Source organism: Nicotiana tabacum, chromosome 1 (genome assembly GCF_000715075.1).
Source record: "Nicotiana tabacum cultivar K326 chromosome 1, ASM71507v2, whole genome shotgun sequence".
NCBI classification, from domain to species: Eukaryota; Viridiplantae; Streptophyta; class Magnoliopsida; order Solanales; family Solanaceae; genus Nicotiana; species Nicotiana tabacum.
Window position 1 is genome coordinate 991,772 of NC_134080.1, and position 27,874 is coordinate 1,019,645.

At 38.2% G+C, this 27,874-nt stretch overlaps 1 long non-coding RNA gene across 1 annotated transcript; it reads left to right on the forward strand.

The window, feature by feature from the left end:
* Positions 1 to 8,544: 8,544 nt before the first annotated feature.
* On the forward strand, positions 8,545 to 24,408 carry LOC107815542 (uncharacterized). The gene is made up of 5 exons (XR_012696350.1): positions 8,545 to 8,746; positions 10,608 to 10,956; positions 11,038 to 11,253; positions 11,343 to 11,439; positions 24,209 to 24,408. It is a non-coding gene; the product is annotated as an uncharacterized LOC107815542 (long non-coding RNA).
* The last annotated feature ends 3,466 nt before the right edge of the window (positions 24,409 to 27,874 follow it).

The following is a 27,874-nucleotide window of genomic DNA, read 5'->3' on the forward strand; positions in this document are numbered from 1 at the left end:
AAGTTTGGAATTTGCACAAAACAATTGCCCATAAATCGATTGAAGAAGAAGAGAGATGAAGGTATTTTTTGTGTTAGATTATTCATAAAGAAGACGGCCTTTTGTAGATAAAGTTACTGGACAGTTAACTACCGTTTTTACAAGAAATTAAATCATGGCTGTTACAAAGTAAAAAAATTGGACGTTACAAAGAAATCTTTTACTTTGTATTACCATGTATAAATACGTAATACTAATAGAAAAACCGGTCCCTTTTAATTTAGGAAGGAATATAATATTGGTATCTAACTACAGATGGAATATATATACACATGGTGGATGAAAACCTGAAGCCTATATGGCTGCTGACAGTGAAAAGTAGAAGGGAATATATAATATATATAAGGTGCTGTGGGAGATGGATGGGCTTAAGCAATTGTTTTGATGCAAAGCAAACCAAATATTCTCTAAATATCTCCTTTTCTTCTCTTTCTTAGAGGAAGGAGGTTGTCACCATCTTCTTTTAATTAAATCCTGTACCAAAAATATATATATCCATCATCAAACATGTGTTAAAAAGTTATATTCCCACACTCTACTACATTATTTCTACATATATAGTTCACATCATCAATATGGAAGCATCACATTTTTTATAAGCCTGCTTGGAGTAGGGCCAAGGAATTAACTTTATCTGCACTCTGTTGAGGTGAATAAATTTACTAACCTTGTTTGGGAAATATCTTAGTATAGATTTTGTGAAGATTGGACAACATTGTATGCCCATTTTATGCAAAGCATAGTTCCTTAAATTATTGCATCTTTTAGACGAATAATCTTTAAGTCCTAATTAATTGATGCATGATGCATGTCACAACACTCCTCTCCTCATTGTTGTTTTGGATTAGCTGATTGTAAATAGATGATAAGTTTGTAGTTCTGAAATTGATTTTTTAAAAAAGTATTTATGTGTTTGGATAGACGTGCTGAAACTAATAATAAGCAGTTGGTATGTTTGATAAAAAAAGTATTAATAAACTGTTATTTTGTTATAATGACTAAAATACTCTTACAAACTTTACAAAAGATTATAAATTAAAAAGTTTCTTCGTAAAGAAAAGGATGAACAACGAATATGGAACGAAGAGAAAGTTAGAAAACTTATTTTGGGAAAAATATTTTGTGAATTTAAAAAATATTATTAATGATAAACTAGTAAAAGCCTTGCTAAAACTAAAAGTGTCATAAGCTGAAAAGTCATAAGTTGGGGTGACCGGCCTATGATTTATGGTTAATTTTAGCTTATGAGCATTTTGGATGTTTATCAAACGCGTAGATAAGTCAAAATATGATTATAAGTCAGTTTGACCAAACACCCTCTAACACACGCAAAAATAAAAAGTTTTTTTTTTGTGAGGGTAAATTGAAAATAAAAAATAAAAAAATCTGGTTAGTACTCTATTCTTACAAATTAACTATCCATATTCACTTTGAAGGTCGAAATGAAGGTATTTGACCTTTAAACTTAATTTACTGTATAATTGGTCTTTATACGCCTTCATTACGAGATTAGCTTTTGTGGTAATCTAACAACACCTTTTATTATTGCACATTCTAAATAACTCAGGTGAATTACCACGCTCAAAAGTAGTCGATGACCTGTTTAAAACTTAAAACAACGTAACTAATTAAATTGAGGTAGAGAAATAGGATAATAAAAAATTAAAAAAAAAAACAGTGAGAGAAATAGGCAAAAGAATAATCTCTAGGAACGACTGGGCCAGAGGCAAAAGGAATATCTAATTCTTTTTAAAAAAAATAATTAAGGAAGTAGTGGCTTATAAATTACTAGTTGGATTGCTAACTCAACTAATGCCGATGTGATTTTGTGATTGAAGAATGTATGCTTTTTCCGTGTTTTAGCAGTGTTTTCGGATTTGCCAGTAGAAGGAATAATACTAAGATCACCATATTCTAGCTCATTGCATGAATATTGTAATCTATTCTCCATTCTGCTTTGTGTTTCAGAGACAAGATAAGATTCTTAAGTGGAGAGTTAGTCATGTTTATCCTCTTTTTTTATGCTCAAACTTGAAAGCAGGAATAAAACCTAGAACAAATTAAAAACTAAGGGGATTTTCTGGTCCTTTTTTTAATTTCATTGCTAGAAATAAATAGCGGATTAGACAGTAACACCACAACCTCCACTTCCAACCAAGAGGTTGTGAGTTCGAGTTTCCCCAAGAGCAAGGTGGGAAGTTCTTGGAGGGAAGGATGTCGGGGGTCTATTTGGAAACAGCCTCTCTATCGCAAGGTAGGGGTAAGGTCTGCGTACACACTACCCTCCCCAGACCCCACTAAATGGAATTATACTGGGTTGTTGTTGTTGTATTAGACAGTAACACCACGAAAGACAGCGTTGATATTTCGATGACCAAATTAAAGCCGTCATAATTAAAGTTGTCAAAAATCAATGGCGCCAAAAAAGCGAAAGAAATTTTTGGACGAAAAATCAAATGAAAATACTTCATACGAATTTAGCCGTCAATAACTCAAAATATAATAAGTATTTTTCTTTAAATAAATATTTAAAAGACCTAATACACAAATAGACACCCGGCCGTATTTGCACGGATTTCTGTCCCCTCCCGCCAACTCCACTGAACATGTACAAATCGATTGTTTTAAATAGCTCTATGCGGAGTGACATAAAGTTATTTAAACTTGATTGTAATATGGCCAATTTTTTTGTTTACTTGGAGCCAAAATATAATTTTACGGTAGAAATTGGTTGATCAATTTCTTTTTTCTTTTTATTAGTTCTTGAAGCTCAAGTTTGGGTCCCATAAAAGGAGAGTCATCTCTCTCATTTCAAACGTATCTTCAGATGCAAAAGTAAAATATTTTTACTATCTTTTGTCTTCCTTTTCTGTAAGAGAGTGAGTGTTGGGAAACACCTGCATGAACCCTTTCTTTAGAGTGATCTCGTGAGGTTATTATTTAGGGGCATTTGGGATTAATTAGAGTATTTACTCTAATTTTGTACTCTTGTTGGTATAGTGAAATTGCTTCTCTCCGTTTGTGGACGCAGGTCTCCTTGACCGAACCACGTTAAATTTGTGCCTTTTTTATTTGCTTTAGTTACCGTTATTATCAACTTGCATTGTCTTTGTTATTGTCATTATAGCATTGTTTAGCTAAATTCCGCACTAACCGGGTTTCCGATCCTAACAAATTGGTATCAGAGCGGATCTAATCGAGTTTGTTTCAGTAGTCAATATGACTTTAACAAAGACTTATGTTGAGAAATTTGACCGAAGTGCAAACTTCGGAATGTGACAATTAAATATAGAAGCTATCCTAATTCAAAATGGCTTAGATTTGGCACTGCAAGGAAAGGAGAAGAAGCCGGATAAAATGACGAACAAGGAGTTTGTCGTCATTGACAAAAAGACAAAAACGTGTATCATTTAAATCTCTCAAATGAGGCTTTGCGTGAAGTTGCTGCAGAAAGCTCAGCCAAAGACATATGGGAAAAACTAAAAACCCTGTATATGAAAAGAATAATAGAATATAGGCTTTACCTAAAACAAAAACTCTACACTTTTCGTATGGCTGAAGGTACCTCTATACTTACACATCTTGATACTTTTATTTTTCTTCTTATGAATTTAAGTAAGAGGATCAAGCTGTACTATTGCTTGTTTTCTTACCCGAGTCGTTTAAGCACATAAGAGATACTATGCTTTATGGAAAGGATAATATCTTTTATAAAGATATCAAATCTATTTTGAAATCAAAAGAATAAATAGATAGAGATATTACTGGGAACTAGTGGGAACCAAGGGGAAGGCTTGTTTGTAAGAGGTAGATCCAATAATAAAGATTCAAATAGTGAGAGACCTAAATCAAGGTCAAAAATCAGATACCGAAATGTCATGTGCAAATACTACCATAAGAAAGGTCACATTATTTATGAATGCTTTAAATTGAAAAACAAAGAAAAGCATACAAAAAAGAAAAATGAGCATAAAAATATTGAAACTACCGAAGCAAGTTTAGCTGTTGATGAGACTGAGGGAACTATTTTTTTTAGCAACTAATAATAGTTTTAAATCTAACAATGAGTGAATTTTAGATTCGGGTTGTTCTTATCATATGTGTCCCAATCGAAATTTGTTTATCACATATGAATCTGTTGAAGGTGGAATAGTCTTGATGGACAAAAATGACACCTGCAATGTTATTGGTAAAGGTATAGTCCGAATCAAAATGCACAATGGTGTGATGAGAACTCTCACCGATGTTAGATATGTTCCTGACTTAAAGAAAAATCTAATCTCTTTGGGCATTCTAGAATCTCTTAGGGGTAAGTACACAGGTGAAGATGGAGTTTTAAAAGTTCTCATAGTGCTCTTGTGATCTTGAAAGCACGCAAATCTGGTACGTTGTATACTCTATTGGGATCTATTGTTACAGGTGTTGTTGCAGTTTCAACATCAGATAAATCAAATTCTGACATCACCAAAGTGTGGCATATGCGATTGGGGCATATGAGTGAAAAAGATCTTTCCATCCTCAGCAAAAGAGGTCTCTTGTGTGGCCAAAGTACCGAAAATATGGAGTTCTGTAAACACTATGTGTTCGAGAAGCAGAAAAGAGTCAGCTTCAAATCTCCAGCAATTCATAAAAATAAAAGGTACTTTAGATTATATTCATTCAAATCTTTGGGATTCTTCACGTACCCCATCAAAAAGTGGTGCCGGGTGTATGTTAACTTTCATTAATTATTATTCAAGGAAAGTTTGGGTTTATTTCCTGAAAAATCAAAGTGATGTTTTCTTAGCTTCCAAACAATGGAAAGTTTTGATTGAGAAGCAATTAGGAAAACAGGTTAAGCGGCTTTGAACAGATAATGGCTTGGAATTTTGTAATGATGAATTCAACGAATTTTGCAAGAATGAAGGAATTGCTCGATAACGTACTGTGAGAATGACACCTCAATAAAATGGTGTGGAAGAAAAGATGAATAGAATTCTTTTGGAAAGGGCTCGTTACATGATTTCAAATGTTGGGTTGACAAACGCTTGTTGGGAAGAAACTATCTCTACCGCTTGTTATATTGTCAATCATGCTCCTTCTGCACCTTTGAACTTTAAGATTCCAGAGGAAATATGGTCAAATACTCCTGCTAATTATTGTGATTTAAAGATATTTAGTTGTCCTGCATACATGCATGTAAATGATGGAAAATTAGAGTCAATGGCTAAAAAGTGTATTTTCCCTGGTGGGGTGAAAGGATACCGACTATGGTATCCTGATCCTATGGCACCAAAATTTATAATTAGTAGATATGTAATCTTTGATGAATCCTCTATGTTATATTCTAGAAAAGAGTTCTATTTCTTGTAATACAAATAAAGGGAAGAGTATACAGAAGCAGGTGGAGGTTGAGATTCGCATTCTTTCTGAGCCGAGCTCATCAACTTTGGAGCAAAATATAGTTGAAACTCTTGAAGTTGAGAAGCTGAAATTCCTAAAGTTGAGACTCCTGAAGTTGAACCAGAAGAAAATGAGTATTTTATAGCCAAACATAGACCAAGAAGAGAAAGTAAACAACCATTAAGGTTAGGAGATTATGTTTCATTTGCTTTTTTAGTTGCACGGGAAACTGAAGAAATTGGAGAACCATCAAAATATTCAGAAGCAGTTTCTGGTGTTGATTCAACCAAGTAGCTAATTGCAATGAATGAAGAAATTGAGTCTCTCCACAAGAATGGTACTTGGTCTCTTGTGAAGCCGCCATCAGGAAAGAGAATTGTTGGTTCAATGGGTCTTCAAGAAAAAAGATGGCATTCCAGGGGTTGAAGATGCAAGGTATAAGGCACGATTAGTTGCGAAGGGCTATAATCAGGTACAAGGAGTTGATTTTAATGATATTTCCTCATTTGTTGTTAAACATAGCTCTATTTAGGGGTGTTCATTAAAACCCGAAAAACCGAACCAAATCGAAAACCAAACCAAACCGACCAAAAAATCGATACTTTATGGTTTGGTTTGGTTTTGGTTTTGAATTTTAAAACTCGATCAAATTTAGTTTGGTTTTGGTTTTAATCAGAAAAAAAACGAACCAAACCGACTATAGGAGTATCTATTTCTAATTTATTATTACACATATACATATGTATATTGTTATACAAAGTTTCAAAAAAATTATGGTAAATGTTAATAGTTTGCATTTAATATAGTTCTTTACTTTTACATTCTAGTTTGATTGGTAGTTTTCTTTTGTTTAGTGTAAGAATCCATTCTGTGTTAAACATAACATATTTTTAATTGAGTCCTTAAATTATTCATTATTATTTGATTCAATTATCATCAATATATTTTGGTAAATAATAGATTTCTCAAAGGGCAATTAATTTGATTGTGTTATATTGAAAATGTGGTCGCCGGAATATGTGTTTGGTAGTGTATGTCTTATACTTAAGAAAAAACCAACAAATAAAAAAAAAATCGAAGAACCGACATAAACTGAATCGAGAAAAACCGACTTAATTGGTTTGGTTTGGTTCTAATATTTGAAAAACCAACTTATTTGGTTTGGTTTCTTTTTAGGGAAAAACCGATCCAAACCGAACTATCAACACCCCTAATTCTAATAATATTTTTCATCAAAATTGTATTATTCGAATTGCTTAAGGATGTTGATGTTAAGACAGCTTTCTTACATAGCGAACTTGAGGAACAAATATACATGCATCAACCTGAAGGATTTGAAATTGAAGGAAAAGAAGATCATGTTTGCTTGTTGAAGAAATCCTTGTACGGATTAAAACAGTCTCTAAGACAATGGTACAAAAGGTTTGATTCCTTTATGTTGGGTCATGGTTATTCGAGGAGCATGCATGATAGTTTTGTTTACTTTCAGAAGTTAAATGATGGTTCATTTGTATACCTATTATTATATGTTGATGGCATGCTCATTGCTGCTAAGGATTTGACAGAAATTCACAATTTGAAAAAGTCAACTGAAAAGTGAATTTGAGATGAAAGATTTAGGAGCAGCTAAGAAAATTCTTGGTATGGAGATCAAAAAGAGATCGAGGAACCAGCAGGCTATTCCTGACCCAGAAGAAGTACTTGGAGAAAGTCTTGAAGAGGTTTGACATGAAATATGCTAAACCAGTAAGTACCCCTCTTGCTGCTCATTTTAAGTCATTAGCTGCTCAATCACAAGAAGAAGAGGGGTATATGACACATGTACCTTATTCCAGTGCAGTCGGCAGTATTATGTATGCAATAGTGTGGACACACCTAGATATTTCGCAGACAGTAAGTATGGTGAGCCGATATATGGCTTGCCCTGTAAAGCACATTGGCAGGCTATAAAATGAATTATCAGATACTTACGAGGTGTACTTCAAACACATGTTTGGAGTTCGGGAAAAATACTAATACTTTGGTTGATTTTGTAAACTCAGATTATATAGGTGTTCTTTACAAAAGAAGATCACTAACATGCTATGTATTTTGCATTGGTGGTTGCGCTATTAGTTGGAAAGTTGCATTACAAAATGTAGTAGCTTTATCTACTACCGAAGCAGAATACATGGCGGTGACCGAGGCTATCAAAGAAGCCTTATAGTTGAAGGGTCTCTTTGCTGAACTCAGTTTACACCAAGGTGGTATTATCATTTTTTGTGATAGTCAAAGTGTCATTCACTTGACTAAAGACCAGATGTATCATGAGAGCATGAAGCATATTGATATCAAGTACCATTTTATTCGGGAAACCATTGCTGATGGAAAAGTCTTTATTCGGAAGATCAATATTAGAGACAATCATGTTGACATGTTTACGAAACCTCTTCCAGTGTCCAAGTTCAAGCTTTGCCTGAACTTGATTGACATTGATTGACATTTATGAAGAATGATTTTGCCCAATGGGGCTTTTGCGGAGAAGGTGGAGAAAATTTACTATATCAACCAAAATTAGACCAAGGTGGAGATTTGTAATATGACCAATCTTTTGGCTAGTGGTGTCCATTTCATATAGGCATAAGCCTATTTGGAAGAAGAGTTGGCTAGCAATATTTTTACTTGGAGCCAAAGTATCATTGTATGGTAGAGATTGATTGATCAATTTTCTTTTTCTTTTTCTTTTTATTAGTTCTTGGAGCCCAAGTTTGGGTCCTATAAAAGAAGAGTCATCTCTCTCATTTCAAACATACTTTCAGATATAAAAGTAGAAATATTTCTACTAGCTTTTGTCTTCCTTTTCATTATAGAGTATTTTGTAAGAGAGTGAGTGTTGGGAAACACTTGCGTGAACCCTTTCTTTCGATTGATCTTTTGATGTTATTCTCTAGTGGTATTTGGGACTAATTAGAGTATTTGCTCTAATTTTGTATTCTCTTATGTACTCTTGTTGGTATAGTGAAATTGCTTCTCTCTGCTTGTGGACGTAGGTTTCCTTGACTGAACCACGTTAAATTTGTACATTTTTTAATCTGCTTTAATTACATTTATTATCAACTTGTATTGTCTTTGTTATTGTCATTATAACATTATTTGGCTAAATTCCGCATTAACCGAGTTTTCGATCCTAACATTGATGATAAGCCAGTGATTTTTGTCAATTACAAGGGTGAAGAAAGCAGTTTGACGCCGAGGAGATCTCATTTATGGTGCTCATAAAAAGAAGAAAGAAATTGCTAGTTCCTGAACCACATATCGGTTTGTTCGAGTCTCACGATTTTTCGAAGTAAGTCTCCTAAGGCCGAAACACGTCGGATTAAGGTTCAATGTCCCCTTTTATTTATTTTACTAATGTTTTGTATCGTACCTTGACATAATCAGACGCAGTAAAAAATAAAAATATTCACAAGTTGTTATTTGTATCTTGTGCAAATATTTTTTTTATTGATTCTATTCTTTTTTATGAATGCTTGTTAAAGTAGGATTCTATGTTAATTACAGCTTTGATAGAAGATATATATGTACAATTACTATGTATGTTATGAATTTATTTACAAAAGTTCCTATATCCTTTTGTTTGAGAAATATATTTAGTGGTATCTCTTTCAATATTAATGGGTTCTCCAATACATTTATGCGATATTAGTATATTTGTCAGCGCTTAGGTTCTTAAAAAAATATTTTAATGGCAACACCAATTGCCACAAAAATTTGTAGCTTTTGTTGCAACTAAGGTCGGTACAGAAGACTTCGTGGAGACTAGGTTGACACTAAAGTATTTTCTTCCGTTAATTCTTTTTTGGACCACTTTTATGAGTGTTTTGTGGCAACTACGGGCAAGAAAAACTTTCAGTTCCACGAAACAACTTTTACCACTGACCTTTATAGTTTAATGGCATGTTGGATATTGTGTTATTTGGCTATTTGATATGATATTCATGATATTTTGTGTGTTCGTTGGTTTTATTTTGATGAGCTCATTTAAAAATTGATGACTATGTCATAATTGATATAGAAAAGATAAAATGAGGGAGGGAAGGTTATGTTGTCCGTGTATAAATTTATTTGGTTGCAAGTTTTATGTTACAAATTTATTTAAAAGAAATGCTTATGGACGAAGGTGAAAACTTATGGATCAAATAGAACTTTTCATGACCTGGTAGAGTTATGTGACACATCGAAAAGAGTCTCATATGGTCCTATTATTCTGCCTCTAGATTACTAGACTTGTATTCGTATGTGCCATTGTATTATGTGTGGAGAGTATTGAGAAAGATGGGGACCGAAAATTGGCATTGCTCGTTAGCTTTGTCTAAAGTGTCAGAAGTTTCATATAGATTACTTCTCAATACAATTTATTTCAAATTCATTATCAATAATACATCTTCTATCCTAGACGGTCAAATTTTATCTTATCTTATGATTTAGTTAAGATTTCATATTGTTTAGATTTACAAAAGAATGAACGCTCCCTTGTTTCCTCCAATGGGTGCTTTATTGTGTCAAATGAATAACTTATCTTTGTCGTACCTAGTTTAAACCTTTGCAATATGATTGGTTGAAAATGTCGGACTTGATTATTACTACAAATTATTTTCTGCAACCAATTGGTTTAGAATTGTCTTTAGTTCTATTGTTTTTGTCACTGCTTATTAAAAAATGAATTTGACGTAAATGAACTAGATGATTAAACTGTTGGATCGAGCTTATTTCTCAGATACCATGTACGAAATGAAGAAGGAATTGAAAATTTTCTTTGTGTATTCCATCATTGTTGTTGTACATGTATATATACACTTACATCTGAAGAATAAAGAATGGCAAGAAAGAGAAACTATGTACACTTGTCCTATTCTAATTTGCCTACTAATAACAAATTTATTCTTTCTATCAACTAACTATATCCCCTCACATGTTAGTCACGTGAGGAAAGCTTCTAATATTGAGACTATCAAATGGTCTATAATTAATCTATCATGAATTGATTTTCTTGATCCAAAGGTTGTGGCTCTTCCACGTGTTCCAAACAATCCAATGAATTTAACCTATGTAACATAGGTTATATCGAAGATAGTCCACTTTGATCTGAGAACAGATGAGATTCTTCTAGGACGTCTTCTTCTTCATTCCCTCTTCTCTATTTGTAGGCAAAACTCCATGAAAATCAGAACTAAGATGGGGTTCTTATTCCCAACATCCCCCTCAAGTTGGAGGGGAACTTTGTGACCCCTAACTTGGCCAAAATCTCACGATGAGAATCCCCAGAAAGAGGCTTTGTGAAGATGTCTGCTAGCTGAGCTTTAGTAGGGATAAAAGAAAGAGTGATTAATCCCAAAAGAAATTATTAGCGCACAAAATGACAGTCAATTTTGACATGTTTTGTGTGTTCATGAAAAACGGGGTCATGGGTGACGTGGCTTGTTGCTTGCTATCAGAGTGAGAGGAATTGGTAAAGTGACTGGTGCAGAGAGATCCTCAAGTACTCGTACTAACCACGTAAGTTCTGTAATAACCCTTCTCATAGATCTGTATTATGCAGAAGATAAAGAAATTGATACCTGCTTCTTTGGTTTCCAGTAAATAGGAGCTTCTCCCAATGTTATGAAAAAACCACTAACGGACCTCCTTGAATCCTTGCAAGACGCCTAATCAGCGTTGTAAAATGCTAGCAAGGAAAATGATGGTTCTGATGAAATGAGAATACCTTGACCCAGATTAGAGCTGAGGTATTTGAGTACTCGTAAAGCAGCAAAGAAGTGAGAAACACATGGTTTCTGCATGTATTGACTGAGGGTGAGTATAGCAAAAGAAGAATTCAATCGAGTATTAGTTAAATAATTTAACTCTCTGACCAAGTGATGAAATACAGTGGGATTTTGCAGAGGTTGTCCATTATCAGCTTGAAGCTTGGAGGAAGGATCCAAAGGGGAGCTGACTCGAGGCAAATGAGACACATCAAACTTCTTCAACATGTCTAAGGTAATTTTCATTTGACTCATAATGAATCCTGCTTTTTTTCTCAAAATTTCCATGCTTAGAAAATAATGTATATTTTTCAAATTCTTGACTTTGAACTTAGTATTCAGAAAAGTCCTTGATGCTTTGAATTTCGTCTAAGTTATCTCCTGTGAGTAGTATGTCACCAACATAGACAGCTAGGATAGAAATAAGACTGTATGTATGTTTAAAGAACAAATAATAGTCATTTAGTGATGAAGAGTATCCCTTAAAACTTAGAGCCCCTGCAAGCCTAGCATACCATTGCCTGGAAGTCTGTTTTAAATAATATAATGATTTCCTCAATAGGCAGACATGTTTCGGTCTAGGAGGTTTGGGAATCTCTTGTACACCTCTTCTTGTAGATCCCCATGCATAAATACATTGTTGACATCTAATTGAGGCACATTCTGATCTTTCTTGTATACAATAGTAAGTAGATACCTTATGGTTGTCATCTTTACCACCAGTGAGAAAGTCTCACTATAATTTATCCCTTCTCTTTGGATATTCTCCTGACCACTAACATTACCTTCAACCTTTCAATTCTGCCATCTGATAAGTGCTTTACATTGTACACCCATCTACAACGTAACGTTCTTTTTCTTTTAGGTAATTCAACCACATCCCATGTGTGGTTATCCTCTAGAGCTTTAATTTCCACATTCATAGCTTCTATCCAACCTGGATGTTGACAAGCCTGGCTAAAGGTATAAGGTTATATTAGGGTAGAAAGGGATTGCATTACATGCTGATTATTATGTGAGAGGGATGATAAACAATATTCCCTACGCTTGCAAGGTTGAGCAAAACAAGTTGTGGCTACATATGTGAACATGATACTACATACATAGTCTTTCAAGTAGATTGGTTGATTAGAAACCCTTCCTGACCTTCTCAAAGGCATAGGTTCCTAAGGTATAGAAATAGGTGAGTTGGTGTGTGGTGAATCTAGGATAGGGGAAATTGGAATTGGTCTAGGAGAGACTTGATGATGATGAGGAGTATATAAAGGGCTTGATGATGGTAGTGAGAAAACATCTGCTACTGCAGATTCTAAGGAAGTAGGTAGTAAATGTTCTTGTGATGTGGTTGAATAAGTAGGTTCTGTGGTAAAAGTTGAGGTTGGAAAAATAGGATGGTGTGATGTATTGATTTCAACAAAAGAAAAATGTGCTTCATGAAACTTTACATTCCTGGACATAAAAACTTTCCTTGTGGACAACTCCCATAGTTTGTATCCCTTCTGTTGAAGAGAGTAACCAAGCAGAACACAAGTTGTTGCCCTCTCATCAAACTTTCCTCTTCTTTGTGCTAATATAGAGGCATAACATAGGCACCCAAAGTTCCTCAAATAATCATACTTGGGTTTTTGCTTAAATAGGACCTCATATGGTGTTTTTCCATTAAGAACACTAGAAGGTAACCTATTGATAAGATGTGTGGCAGTCAAAATAGATTCACCTCAATATGACATTGGAAGCCTCGATTGAAACATTAAAACTCTAGCAATCTCTAAGATATGTCTATGTTTCCTCTCAACAATCCCATTTTGTTGAGGAGTTGCTACACAAGATAGTTGGTGCAAAATTCCTTCTGAAGCTAGTGTATACGGTCGAGATCGAATGCCTTAGATCTATATACTTGATGTAACGACCTGATCGGTCATTTTGAGCTCTAGTATGTCGTTCAGCAGTTTGAGGCTATGAGCAGCTTCACTTCAGGTATTATGACTTGTACGCGAGGTCAAAATGAATTTCAGGAAGTTCAACGTCGATTTGGAAAGAGAATTCTAAAGGGGACAAATCCCGAAATTACCAAAACCCGACCCCGAGCCCACGTCTCGAAATTCAATAATTTTTACATCAATAGATTCCTTATCTCCCCACGAGTGTATTCATATCAAAAATACTAAAATCAGAGTCCAAATCACCCCTCGAATCCTCATTTAAAAGTCTCTTAAACTCAAGCCCTAATCTCCCATTTTTAGCCCTTTAATTCCTTTAATTACAGCCTTAGTCCATGAAATACTACCATATAAATGTGTTTTAGGTCCAAAATCCTTACCTTAACGAAGTCTCCATGATTTCTCTCTTCAAAATCACCCAAAGCTCCCGAATCCATGTTTAAAAATGGTGAAAACCTTCAAAAATCGTGAAAGAAGACTTATATACATTTTGCCTAGGGACACCCGCATCTGCGGTCCGAAACTCGCTTCTACGGTACCGCATTTATAATTAAATCCTCCATTTCTGCGAAAATCACTAATCCATCCTAAACCGCCTTTGCGACCATATTTCTGCATCTGTGACATCGCAGACGCGATCTCCTTACCGTTTCTGCAGTCTCAGCTCACCTGACCAACTTTCGCTTCTGTGACTAACTTTCCGCTTATGTGGCGCCGCACCTGCGGTCCCCAATCCGTAGGTGCAAAAACACCAGAAGCAGCAAATTCAACTGCTGCAACAAAATTCCAACTTCTCCGTTAACCATCCGAAATCACCCCGAGGCCCTCGGGACCTCAACCAAAAGCACAAACATAACCCAATACCTTATTCAAACTTGTTCCAATCACCAAAATACCTCAAACAACATTAAATCACCCAAAACACCTCGGATTCAAGCCAAATTTCCTAAAATTTTCCAAATTACGCTTTCGATCGAAAACCCAACCAAACCACATCCGAATGATCTGAAATTTTGCACACACATCCCAAATCACACAACGGAACTTCTTTAACTCTCGGAATTCCATTCCTACCCCTATATCAAAATCTCGCCTACCAACCGGAAATTGCCAAAATATCAACTTCGCCAATTCAAGCCTAAATCTACTATGAACCTCCAAAATTCATTCTGATCATGCCCCTAAGTCATAAATCACCTCCCAAAGATAACCGAACCATCGGAACTCACATTCGAGCCCTCTAATATATAAGTCAATATCCGGTTGACCTTTCCGACTTAAGCTCCCTTAAAAGAGACTAAGTGTATCAACCCTTACCAAATCCTTTCCGAACTCAATCCGACCAACCCAATATCATAAAACATGGATAAACAAAGCATAAAGAAATAGAAATGGGGGAAACGGAGCGGTAACTCATGAGACGACTGGTCGGGTCGTCACATCCTCCCCTACTTAAACAAGCGTTCGTCCGCGAACGAATCAAAAAACATACCTGAAGCATCAAATAGGTGAGGATATCTGCTCCGCATCTCCCACTCGGTCTCCCAGGTAGCCTCCTCCACGGTCCGACCCCTCTACTACACTTTCACTGAAGCTATATCCTTTGACCTCAACTTTCAAACCTAACGACCCAAAATAGTTACTGGCTCCACATCATAAGTTAAATCCTCGTCCAACTGAACCGTGCTGAAATCCAAAACATAAGACGGATCCCCAATATACTTCCGGAGCATAGAAACGTAAAATACCGGATGCACACTCGACAAACTGGGTGGCAAAGCAAGCTCATAAGCCACCTCCTCAATCCTCCGAAGCACCTCAAAAGGCCCAATGAATCGAGGACTCAATTTACCTTTCTTCCCAAATCTCATAACACCCTTCATGGGCAAAACCTTCAATAGAACCTTATCACCAACTATGCAGGACACATCTCGAACCTTCCTGTCAGAATAACTCTTTTGCCTTGACTGCGTTGTACGAAGCCTCTCCTGAATCACCTTCACCTTCTCCAAAGCATCCTGCACCAAATCAGTCCCTAATAGCCTAGCCTCGCCGGGCTCGAACCAACCAACTCGAGATCTACACTGCCTCTCATACAAAGCCTCATATGGAGCCATCTAAATACTCGACTAGTAGTTGTTATAAGCAAACTCTGTAAGAGGTAGAAACTGATCCCATGACCCTCCGAAATCAATGACACAAGCATGCAACATGTCCTCCAATATTTGAATAGAGCACTCGGACTGCCCGTCCGTCTGAGGGTGAAAAGGTGTGCTCAACTCAACCTGAGTACCCAATTCTCGCTTCACAGACCTCCAAAACTGCGATGTAAACTGAGTGTCCTTATCTGAAATGATAGAAACTGAGATACCATGCAAACGAAAAATCTCCTGGATATAGATCTCTGCTAACTGATTTGAAGAATAGGTAGTACACACAAGAATGAAGTGCGTAGACTTGGTCAACAATCCACAATCACCCAAATAGCATCGAACTTTATCAAAGTCCGTGGAATTTCAACAACAAAGTCCATAGTGATCCTCTCCCACTTCCACTCCGGAATAACCATCTGCTGAATCAAGCCACCCGGTCTCTGATGCTCATATTTCACCTGCTGACAATTTAGACACCGAGCCACAAATCCCACAATATCTTTCTTCATTCTTATCCACCAATAGTGCTACCTCAAATCCTAATACATCTTTGTGGCACCCGGATGAATGGAATACCGCGAGCTATGGGCCTCCTCCGGAATCAACTCTCGAAGCCCATCCACATTGGGCACACAAATCCGACATTGCATCCTCAACACCCTATCATCACCAATGGTCACATCTCTAGCATCATCATGCTAAACTCTGTCCTTAAGTCAAGCAAATGCGGATCATCATACTGGCGCTCTCTGATGCGATCATATAAGGAAGACCGAGAAACCACACAAGCCAATACCCGACTGGGCTCCGAAATATCCAATCTCACAAACTGATTGACCAAGGACTGAACATCAACTGCAAGAGGTCTCTCCACAACTGGGATATATGCCAAACTCCCCATACTCACTGCCTTTCGGCTCAAAGCATTGGCCACAACATTGGCCTTTCCTGGATGGTACAGTATAGTGATATTATAATCCTTAAGAAACTCCAACCATCTCCACTGCCTCAAATTAAGATCCTTTTGCTTGAACAAATGTTGAAGACTGCGATGATCAGTGAACACCTCACAAGATACGCCATACAAGTAATGCCTCCAAATCTTCAATGCATGAACTATGGCAGCACTTTAAATCATGAACGAGTTAGTTTTCTCATAAGGCTTCAACTGATGAGAGGCATAAGCAATAACTCTACCCTCCTACATCAATACATAGCCAATCCCAACCCACGAAGCATCACAATACACGGTATATGAACCTGAAGCTGATGGCAAAACCAACACTGGAGCTGTGGTCAAAGCTGTCTTGAGCTTCTGAAAGCTCTCCTCACACTCGTCCGACCATACAAATGAATTACCCTTCTGAGTCAACTTGGTCAAGAGCGATGCGATAGATGAAAATCCCTGAACAAAATGGCGATAATAATCTGCCAAACCAAGAAAACTACGAATCTCAGTGGCTGAGGACGGTCTAGGCTAACTCTGAACCGCCTCTATCTTCTTCTGATCAACCTAAATACCCTCATTGGACACCACGTGCCCCAAGAAAGCCATTGAACCGAACCAAAACTCACACTTGGAGAATTTTGCATAAAGCTTCTCCTCTCTCAATCTCTGCAACACCACTCTCAAATGCTCCGCATGCTCCTCCTGACTACGTGTACACCAGAATACCATCAATGAAAACAATCATGAACGAATCAAGATAAGGTCGAAACATACTGTTCATCAAATGTATGAACGTTGCTGGGGCATTAGTAAGCCCGAAAGACATCACCAAGAACTCATAATGACCATATTGGGTCCTAAAAGTTGTCTTAAGAATATCCAAGTCCCTAATCTTCAACTGGTGATAACCTGAGCGGAGATCAATCTTGGAGAACACTCTCGCTCCCTGAAGTTGGTCGAATAAATCATCAATGCAAGGCAAAGGATATTTGTTCTTAATTGTTACTTTGTTCAATTGCCTATAATCAATGCACATTCTCATAGTGTCATCCTTCTTCTTCACAAATAGGACCGCCGCACCCCAAGGTGACATACTAGGCCGAATGAACCCTTTATCAAGGAGTTCCTGAAGCTGTTCTTTTAATTCCTTCAACTCCGCTGGTGCCATACGATACGGCAGCATAGAAATGGGTTGAGTGCTCGGCACCAGGTCAATACCAAAATCAATATCCTTGTCCGGTGGCATGCCGACAGGTCTGCAGGAAACACATCGAGAAAATTCCTCACAACTAGAACAGAATCAATACTGGGAGTCTCAACATCAAATCCCTCGCAAAGGCTAGATTCGAAAGACAGCCCTTCCCAACCATACGCTAGGCTTTTAGGAATGAGATTACTCTACTGGGAACATAATCAGTCACACCTCGCCACTCGATCCGTGGCACACCGGCATAGCCAACGTGACTGTCTTAGCATGACAGTACAGAATAGCACGATACAGAGATAGCCAATCTATGCCCAAAATGAAATTGAAATCTACCATACACAATAATAAAAGATCCACACGGGTCTCCAGACCCCCAATAGTTACCACACATGATCGGTACACACGGTGTACAACAACAGTATCGCCCACCGGGATAGATACATGAACAGGTGAAGCAAGAAACTTACATGGCATACCCAAATAACGAGTAAAATACGAGGACACATAAGAAAAGGTGGAATCGGGATCAAATAATACAGAGGCATTTCTGTGGCAGACTGAAATAATACCTGTAATGATAATATCTGAAGCAATAACATCAGGTCTGCATGGAAGTGCATAGAAATGGGCCTGACCGCCCCCTGATCGACCTCCCCCTCTAGGGCGACCCCTATCTGACTGACCCCCACCCCTAGCTAGTTGAGCGGGTGGTGGTGAAGAAACTGGCGTTGAAGCCGATAACTGACCTCTCAGCTGAGATGAACTAGCATAACGATGAGGGCATTGCCTCCACATATGGCCCATCTCACCACACTCATAACAACTCCCAAGTGCTAAAGAAGGGGACTGAAGGGAACCCCTCGCAACAGAGTGACTAGCAGATGCACTCGGTATAGAATAGCCATGCACTGATGGAGCATAGGACGAACTCTAAGCTGGAAGGGTACTAAGTGATGACTGACTCTGATGAGAATCGTGATAACCATGACCCGGCGATGCTCTACGATAACCTGGGCGAGCAGGCTGAGCATGCCTGAATGGACGGCCTCTGTCGTGCTGAAACTAACCCCTCGAAGGAGCACCACTGTAACTACCAGATCCTCGAGGCCTCTTGTCCTCCCTCTCCTCCCGCTCTTGGCGACGAACAAGCTTAATCTCATTGGCAATATCCACAACCTCCTCGAACATAGCACCAGATACCCTCTCCCTGGTCATGAGAATACGGAGTTAATAAGCAAGACCATCAACAAACCTCATAATCCTCGCCCTATCTGTCAGAACCAACCAAATGGCATGACAAGCTAACTCGGAGAACCTCAACTCATACGGCGACACGGTCATCTCCCCCTGATGCAACCACTCAAACTGCCTATGCAGCTCCTCTCTATGAGACTGCGGCACATGCTTCTCCAGAAAGAGAACAGAGAACTGTTGCCAGGAAAGGGGTGCTGCACCAACAGGCCTACGCCTCTCAAAATCCTCCCACCAAGTGAAAACAACTCCTGAAAACTGATAAGTAGTGAAAGAGACCCCGCTGGTCTCCAGAATACCTGCAGTACGAAGCATCCTCTGACACTTATCCAAAAAGCCCTAGGCATCCTTGCCCTCTACGCCATTGAAGATTGGAGGCTGTAATCTACCAAACCTCTCCAACCTACACTGCTCATCCTCCGACATGACAGGAACTACATAGTCCTGAGCAGCTGCAACCGGCTGGGATGGATGCGCCCCCGGCGTCTGAAGTCCCTGCACGACCTGCTCAGGTGTGCGAGCGGCGGGAGTCTGATTGCCTCCCCCGGCCTGAGAAGTAGCTGCGGTTGTAGTGGCTGAAACCACCTGAGCTAGGCTAGTGCAAACTGATAAGATCTGAGCCAAGGCCTCCTAAAGACCCGGAATCACAATGGGCATAGCTGGTGCCTGAGCTGGTGCTGCAGGATTGTCCATAACTGGGACCTAATCCTGAACTGGGACAGTTGGTGGATCTATAGGGGCTGCCCTCGCTGCTCTGCCTCTACCACGACCACGATCGCGTCCTCGGCCTCTGGTGGCCACAGCTGGTGGCACTGGTGGTTGTCCATCCTATCCAGTAGCATATGTCCTCACCATCTGTGAGAGAATAGAATAATAGGAGTTTAGTACTCGGATCAACAAGTTCGCACGACAAGAATTTCAAGAATATGAAGTTTTTCCTAAAGGTTCTGCAGCCTCTCGAGGATAAATACAGACGTCTCTGTACCGATCCGTGAGACTCTACTAAACCTACTCATGACTCGTGAGACTTATGTAACCTAGGCTCTAATACCAACTTGTCACGACCCTAACCCGGACCTGGTCGTGATAGCGCCGCTCGTGAAGACAAGGCCAGCTGACACTCCCCATTTTCCAATTTTTGATAGTTAAGCATTTAAGAAACGGTCTAAACATGATAAAATAAATCCGAAATAACCATGATAACATAGATACACGGAAGAACACCATACATAGCCCTAATCGGGGTGTCACTAGGCATGAGCATCTATAAGTCATAATACAAATCCGCTAAGTCAATAAACTAGTACAACTATCTGAAAATATATAGAAGTGATAAAGGAGTAGAGACACGGGGCTGAGGACGTCAAACAGCTACCTCGTGAACTTCAGATGTCTGCCGAGAGCTCTCAACTCACACTGGCAGGATTAGCAACGCCTGAATCTGCACACAGGGGTGCAGGGAGTAAAGTGAGTACTCCAACTCAGTGAGTAACAAATGTAAATAAAAACTGAAAGCAAGAAATCACTTAAGGCATAAAGCATTCTATAATGAAGCAGTAAAACCATTTAAAATCAGTAAATCAGTGAAAGATAGGTAAACTCCTTTAACTCAAATGTAGTTTCATGAAAAAGCCTTTTTCAATAATTAAGCAGGTAATTGACAGTCAATTATGAAAAGTAACCACATAAAGGCTCGCCCCTCGGGCACAGTGTCAACAAATCAGCCCCTCGGCAACATCTCAGAATAGTACCAGCCCCTCGGGCAATCACATAGAACGATACCAGCCCCTCAGGCTCTATCTCACATCACAATGGGTACCCGCGCTCAATAGGGGTGTGCAGACTCCTAGAGGGGCCCCTTACGGCCCAACCGCAATATCAAGCCACCTCGTGGCATCATCACTATGCCCTCGACCTCATATCAATCAAGCCACCTTGTGGAGTACATATCTCAGGCCCTCGGCCTTATAATCAGTATCAAATGTTTCCTCATAATATAGGCCCTCGACCTCACTCAGTCAAAAATCCTCACAAGCCACTCGGGCAATAGTAAAATAGTGTTTCTCAGCCCAAACATCATTTAAAAATATATTTTAAGTATTAAAACTGAGTAAACATGGCTGAGTACGAAAACAGTGGAAAACAGTACGTCTGAGTTCAAGTAGTAAGTCAACATAGTAAGGAAATAGTGATAAAAAATCTCCGGAGGGTTCAAATAGTTGGAACGAAGCACAAATATGACAATCAGTCCAAATAATGTTGATAACAAATAAGTTTCAATCAAATACGCGGTAAAATCATCAATCGGGACGGACCAAGTCACAATCCTTAATAGTAAAGATCCCACGCTCATCATCAAGCGCGTGTCTCACCTCAATATGGCACTCCGGGGTTTCAAACCCTTAAAACATCATTTACAATTATTACTCACCTCGAACCGGTCAAAGCTCTAGCTCGCGATACATTTGCCCCTCGAATCGGCCTCCATGCATGTCAAATCTATCCAAAATCAGTACGAACACGTCAAAATATGCTAAGGGAACGAAGCCCAAGTGAAAACAATCAATAAAGGGCACAAATCCCGAAATTACCAAAATCCGACCCCCCGGCTCACGTCTCAGAATTTGATAATTTTTACATCAATAGATTCCTTATCTCCCCACGAGTGTATGCATATCAAAAATACTAAAATCGGAGTCCAAATCACCCCTCAAATCCTCATTTAAAGGCTTCTTAAACTCAAGCCATAATCCCTCATTTTTAGCCCTTTAATTCCTTTTGTTATAGCCTTAGTCCATGAAATACTACCATAGAAATGTGTTTTAGGTCCAAAATCCTTACCTTAACAAAGTATCCTTGATTTCTCTCTTCAAAATCGCCCAAAGCTCCCGAATCCATGTTTAAAAATGGTGAAAACCTTCAAAAATCGCAAAGGAAGACTTATATACATTCTGCCCAAGGACACCCGCATCTGCGGTACCGCATTTGCGGTTAAATCCTCCACTTCTGCGGAAATCACTAATCCAGCCTAAACCGCATTTGCGACCATATTATTGCATCTGCGACCGCTTCTGTGGTCTCAGCTCACCTGACCAATTTTCTCTTCTACGACCACCTCTCCGCTTATGCGGCGCCGCACTTGCAGTCCCCAATCCGCAGGTGCAAAAATACCAGAAGCAGCAAATTCAACTGCTGCAACAAAATTCCAACTTCTCCGTTAACCATCCGAAATCACCCCGAGACCCTCGGGACCTCAACCAAAAGCACAAACATAACCCAATACCTTATTCAAACTTGTTCCAATCACCAAAATACCTCAAACAACATTAAATCACCCAAAACACCTCGGATTCAAGCCAAATTTCCTAAAATTTTCCAAATTACGCTTTCGATCGAAAACCCAACCAACCACGTCCGAATGACCTGAAATTTTGCACACACATCCCAAATCACACAACGGAACTACTGCAACTCTCGGAATTCCATTCCGACCCCTATATCAAAATCTCGCCTACCAACCGGAAATCGTCAAAATATCAACTTCGCCAATTCAAGCCTAAATCTACTATGAACCTCCAAAATTCATTCCGATCACGCCCCTAAGTCATAAATCACCTCCCAAAGATAACCGAACCATCGGAACTCACATTCGATCCCTCTAATACATAAGTCAACATCCGGTTGACTTTTCCGACTTAAGCTCCCTTAAAAGAGACTAAGTGTCTCAACCCTTACCAAATCCTTTTCGAACTCAATCCAACCAACCCAATATCACAAAACACAGATATACAAAGCATAAAGAAACAGAAATGGGGGAAATGGAGCGGTAACTCATGAGACGACTGGTCGGGTCATCACAGAATCTAACTTTGAATTTGTAGAAAAAATGAGGCAGCTTATATCTAGTGTAACCGCACCTGCGAGGTTGTGGCCGCAGGTGCGGAGCTATAGAAGCAGAGTGGGAGTCGTAGGAGCGGAATTGGGCAGCCAAGGGAAGGATCGCAGATGCGGGGTATTGGCCGCATTTGCGCAAGCGCAGAAGCGAGAGAGCTGATCGCAGAAGCGGAAGAAGACCGCAGAAGTGGTAGTGGGGGCCACACCTGCGGGATAGCAGAATCGGTCAAGTGACTACATGTGCGAAAATGCTAGAGGTAGTGAGTTCTTTAAAAATCGGGATTTGGCCCATTATCCTTCATTTTGTTTCTTGGTTGGGCGATTTTGGAGCCTTTGAAGAGGGGGATTTCATCATCAAGCATGAGGTAAGTTACTTCCACCCCTTGTGATTTAAATACTTAATATTATTACGGATTAAAGTATGAAAATTAGTAGAAACATGGGGTTTTGGTGGAAAGACCTAGAATTTGTATTTTTGGATTTTGACCACGATTTTGGGTATGAAATTGAGAGTAAATTATATATTTGAATTCGTGAGGTTGTGGGTAAAGTTTATCTTCAAAAAAATTCGGAATTCGGGCACGTGTGCCGGGGGTGATTTCGTCAACTTTTCTAGCGGAGTTGAGATTTTATATAAATTGAATTGTCATAATTATTAGGGTGTATTTTCATTGGTTTGCCCGTTATTTGGCTAATTTTGGAGCGTTGGGCATCGATTTGAGTAGTCAGAAGGGCTTGGAAGCCGATTATTGAACTTCGGAGTAAGGTGAGTCTCCTTTCTAACCTTGTAAGAGGGAACTGTTCTCATATGTGAAATAATTGGTTATGTGCTTCTATTTGTAGGGGCTACGTACGCACTAGGTGACGAGAGTCCATGCGTAGTTACTATTATGTTTAAGTCCGGGTAGTCTAGGATCCAAAAACATGCTATACTTGGAATATTTGTAATCTTATTGACATTTTGAATTGCTTAAAGCATATCAAATTAGTAAATGAATTTCCAAAACGATTAAACTTCACTTTCTTTATCATTAAAAGAGAATCAGCTTTTCCTTGGATAAATGTTCCTTGATAAATTCCTAATTGGTTGTTTGAATATGTGTATCTATGTGTGTCCGCGTTGCATGTATGATTCGCGAGCAGGGTGCTTGTTTATTTATGTTGACCGCGTCGCATGTATGATTCGCGATCGAGATAATAGATACATCTATGGTTCGCGCCATTAGACCCTCTGGCAGTACACAGTTTAAATATTGTTGGATCGGATCGTACGTCCTCGACATGTTTTACGCATGCTTGTAATGCTTGCTTGAGATTTATAAATGTTGATATTTGCTCTCCCTGGCTTGAGATAAATGTATAAATGATGAAAAATGAATTTAGGAATTCCTATTAATGAAAGAATTGCTTACTTGCTTCATGCTATTGAGTTACAACCATCTTTATGAAAATTCATGATTTACTATATTATTGGAATATTATTATTGGACCACTAGTAAGTGTCGAAGTCGACCTCTCGTCTCTACTTCTTCGAGATTAGACGGGATACTTAGTGGGTACACATTGTTTTCATACTCATACTACACTTGTTGTGTATTTTTGTTGCACAGGTTCATGTGTGGCTAGCGGCTTAGTAGAATAGCGGAATGGTTGATACGGGACTTAGGTGAGTTGCATCTTGCGAGACGATCCGCAGCCAGTAGAGTCTCCCTCAGAGTAATGTACTGTATTATCTCATTCTTGTCCAATTGTATTCCGGACAACTATTGTACTTTATTTCATTCCCTAGTCAATGCTCATACACTTGTGACACCGGGTTCTGGGATTATTATGGGGTATCTTGTATTAACTTCTTAACATTTATATTTAATTTGAAATGATTACCTTTTTCTAGTAAAAACTGAAGGAAAATTATAGTTTTCAAAATTATTAAAACGAGAATTTAATTAAGTATTTTGGTTGGCTTACCTGACAGCGGTGTCTGGCTCCATCGCGACCCTTAGTGGATTCTGGGTTGTGACACTTGAGAGGTCGTTCGAATTCCGAGTCCAGGCAAGGTCGAGTTCGAGCTCGAAGGACCAAACCCGAGCTCGAAGCAGAGCACGATACATACCAAGGTCGAGTATGCTCGACCCCGGAATAATACTGTTATGAATTTATATCGGAATAAGCTAGATTCTTGTCACGTCCCTTAGATCATGGCGCAAATCCCAGAATAAGATTGTACGATTCCGCACTAGGCAGTTAGACAGTTGTACCAGGAATATTCCTTATTTAGGGTTCACCTATTATATAAAGAGGACCGCAATCATTTGTAATATCATCTATTCATTGAGAAAAGAATATACTCTCTACCTTTTGTCTACTATTCATCAGAATTACCCTTTAGCTCTACTGTTCTTACTTTACTTTTCTTGCTTTATTGATCTTATTGACCTAAGCCACCTCGAGGTCACTACTGCTGAATAACATTGCTTTGATTCACTTCTATCTTTCATTTCTACTTCATATTTCTTGATTATTAATTGGTATTGAACTAAATCACATATCTTTAAAACCACTAATCAAATTAAAATGTTACTCGTATTTTTGAGGTAAACAACTAGAAAAGTTGTCTCTTGTGTGCCTTTCCTCATATCTAGTGCATTGTCAGAACTTATCATTCTCCCTTTTACATTGAACTGTCTCTCAACCATGGACAGAAAAGATTTAAGCGTAGGAAAAGTATTTCTCTTAGCACATAATAAGAATATTCATGTTCCTCTACTATAGTCATCTACTATAGTGAGAAAATATCTGAATCCATTATAGGTATTGGACTTATAAGGTCCCCATGTTTCTACATGTATGAGATCAAAAATATGTTTGGATTTAATGGTGCTGACAGGAAAATGATTCTTTGTCTGTTTAGCCTTAGGACAAACATCATAAATAAATTCAGAACTTGAGTCATAATGAAAGAAATCTAAATGTTTCATTGCTGAAAATGGAAGATGTCCCAACCTTACATGCCAAAGCTTAATATCAGGAGTAGCATTAACATGAACTGGACTAGAAAAAGACACAGACTCTCAAATGAAATTTCTTCCTTTTTGAAAAGATATATTAATACTGAATAGACCCTTAGACTTAAGACTACTTGGTTCCAACATGTAGAGTCCCTCTCTAAATTCACCAAAAGCTTGTGGACTCTTCATTGAAAGGCCCTGCAATGCACACCTAACATATGTGAATAGGACATCATATTTGAACTGAATATAAAACCTATGAACTGACAATAGATTGTATTTGAAATATGAAACATGTAGCACATTGTTCAAGACATGACTTGGCAGAATAGAAACACTTCCTATATGAGTAATAACCACTTTGAAAGAATTAGGTAAATTGATGTTCAAAGGTACATGAATGTGATTTAGAAACCAAAAAGAGTTGGGATCAAAACACATGTGCTATGAAGCACCTGAATCAATGATCCAGGTATCTGAATTTAGAGTAGTAAACACTGAAACTAAGTATTTTAGAATAGTACCAGCAACTGTATTAGCATTGATTCCTGAGTTTCCTGGCTGTGCCAACTTTGCCTGCTTATACATGCTCATCATTTCTACAACTTGTTCCTTATTGAGTTGCTGCCCATAGTTGATATTGTTGTGTTCAGTACTTTATCCTCCTGCATTCTCATGCTCTTTATGTGCTAAAACTGCATTACCCTTTATCTGAGTTTGATAACCTTTGAGATTGGTAAATTCAAAACTTTTTGGAAATCCAATGATTCTGTAGCAGTCTTCCTGTGTATGTCTTGTTTTTCCACAATAAGTACAAAATACATTTGGATTGTACTTCTTCTTTCCCTTAAATATCTGCTGAGATTTAGTAAATTTATGTCCTAAATTGTTATATTTAGGTGACATGATTTCTCCTTTTTGTGCTTGATTTCTGTTTTCTCAAAATTTCTCCCCTGTCCTGTGACCATAAAAGCTGCAAAATCAGCTAAAAGTTGGGCATTAGGCTGCTTGGCCTCTCCAGCTGCCATGAATGAAATTGAATCAGAGTTGAAATGTGCATTTTCATAAACCTCTCTTTGATTTTCATCTTGCAAAAGAAGTGAATAGGCAACATCCATTGTAGGCAAAGGGTTCATCATGAGTATATTTCCTTTTTGCTTGTGCATAAATGTCATTCAAACCCATTGAGAATTAAATCAACCTCTGGTCTTCAAGTGACTTAGTTAACTTTGCTTTTACTTCACAAATACATGAACAACATATGAGAATATTTAAAGTATCCAATTCATCCCACAGTCGTTTGAGTTTAAGTATCCTGTAGTGTCACTGGTACCCTATACTAATACTGATAGCTCTTTCTGCAGATGATAAAGCTTAGTATTATTTGATCTTCCAAATATCTACTCCAGACTATCCCAAAGCTCTTTTGCAGGTTTAGAGTATATTACACTGTCTACAATATCCTTAGAGAGAGCATTCAGAATCCAAGATATCACCATGTCATTGACACAACTCCATTGTTCATGATCCGAAGACTTCATATCTGGAGATTGACATGCTCCATTGATGAAATCAAGTTTCTTCTTCGCTGATAAAGACAATAGATTAGATCTCTTCCATCCTGGATATCCTCTTCTATCAAACATAGTGTTGACTAGAGTTATCCCAGGAGAATCAGAATTGTTAAGATGATAAAGAGGATTGACATCATAGTTGGCTGTCTATGCAAATTTACTGGTATCTCCAGTGATAGTTGTTTCAGGCATCTTAGTTTACTGATTATGAAAATGAATTTGATGTAAATGAACTAGATGATTGAAATGTTGGATCGAGCTTATTGCTCTGATACCATGTACAAAGTGAAGAATGAATTGAAAAATTTTCTCTATGTATTTCATCAATGTTACTATACATGTATATATACACTTATATCTAAAGAATAAAAAATGGCAGGAAAGAGAAATTATGTACACTTGTCTTATTCTAATTTGCCTACTAATAACAAATTTTTCTTTCTACTCAACTAACTATGTTCCCTCACATGTTAGTCACGTGAGGAAAGCTTCTAATATTGAGACTATCAAATGGTCTATAATTAATCTATCATGAATTGATTTTCTTGATCCAAAGGTTGTGGCTCTTCCACGTGTTCCAAACAATCCAATGAATTTAACCTATGTAACATAGGTTATATCGAAGATAGTCACTTTGGTCTAAGAACATATGAGTTTCTTCTAGGTCGTCTTCTTCTTCTTCATTCCTTCTTCT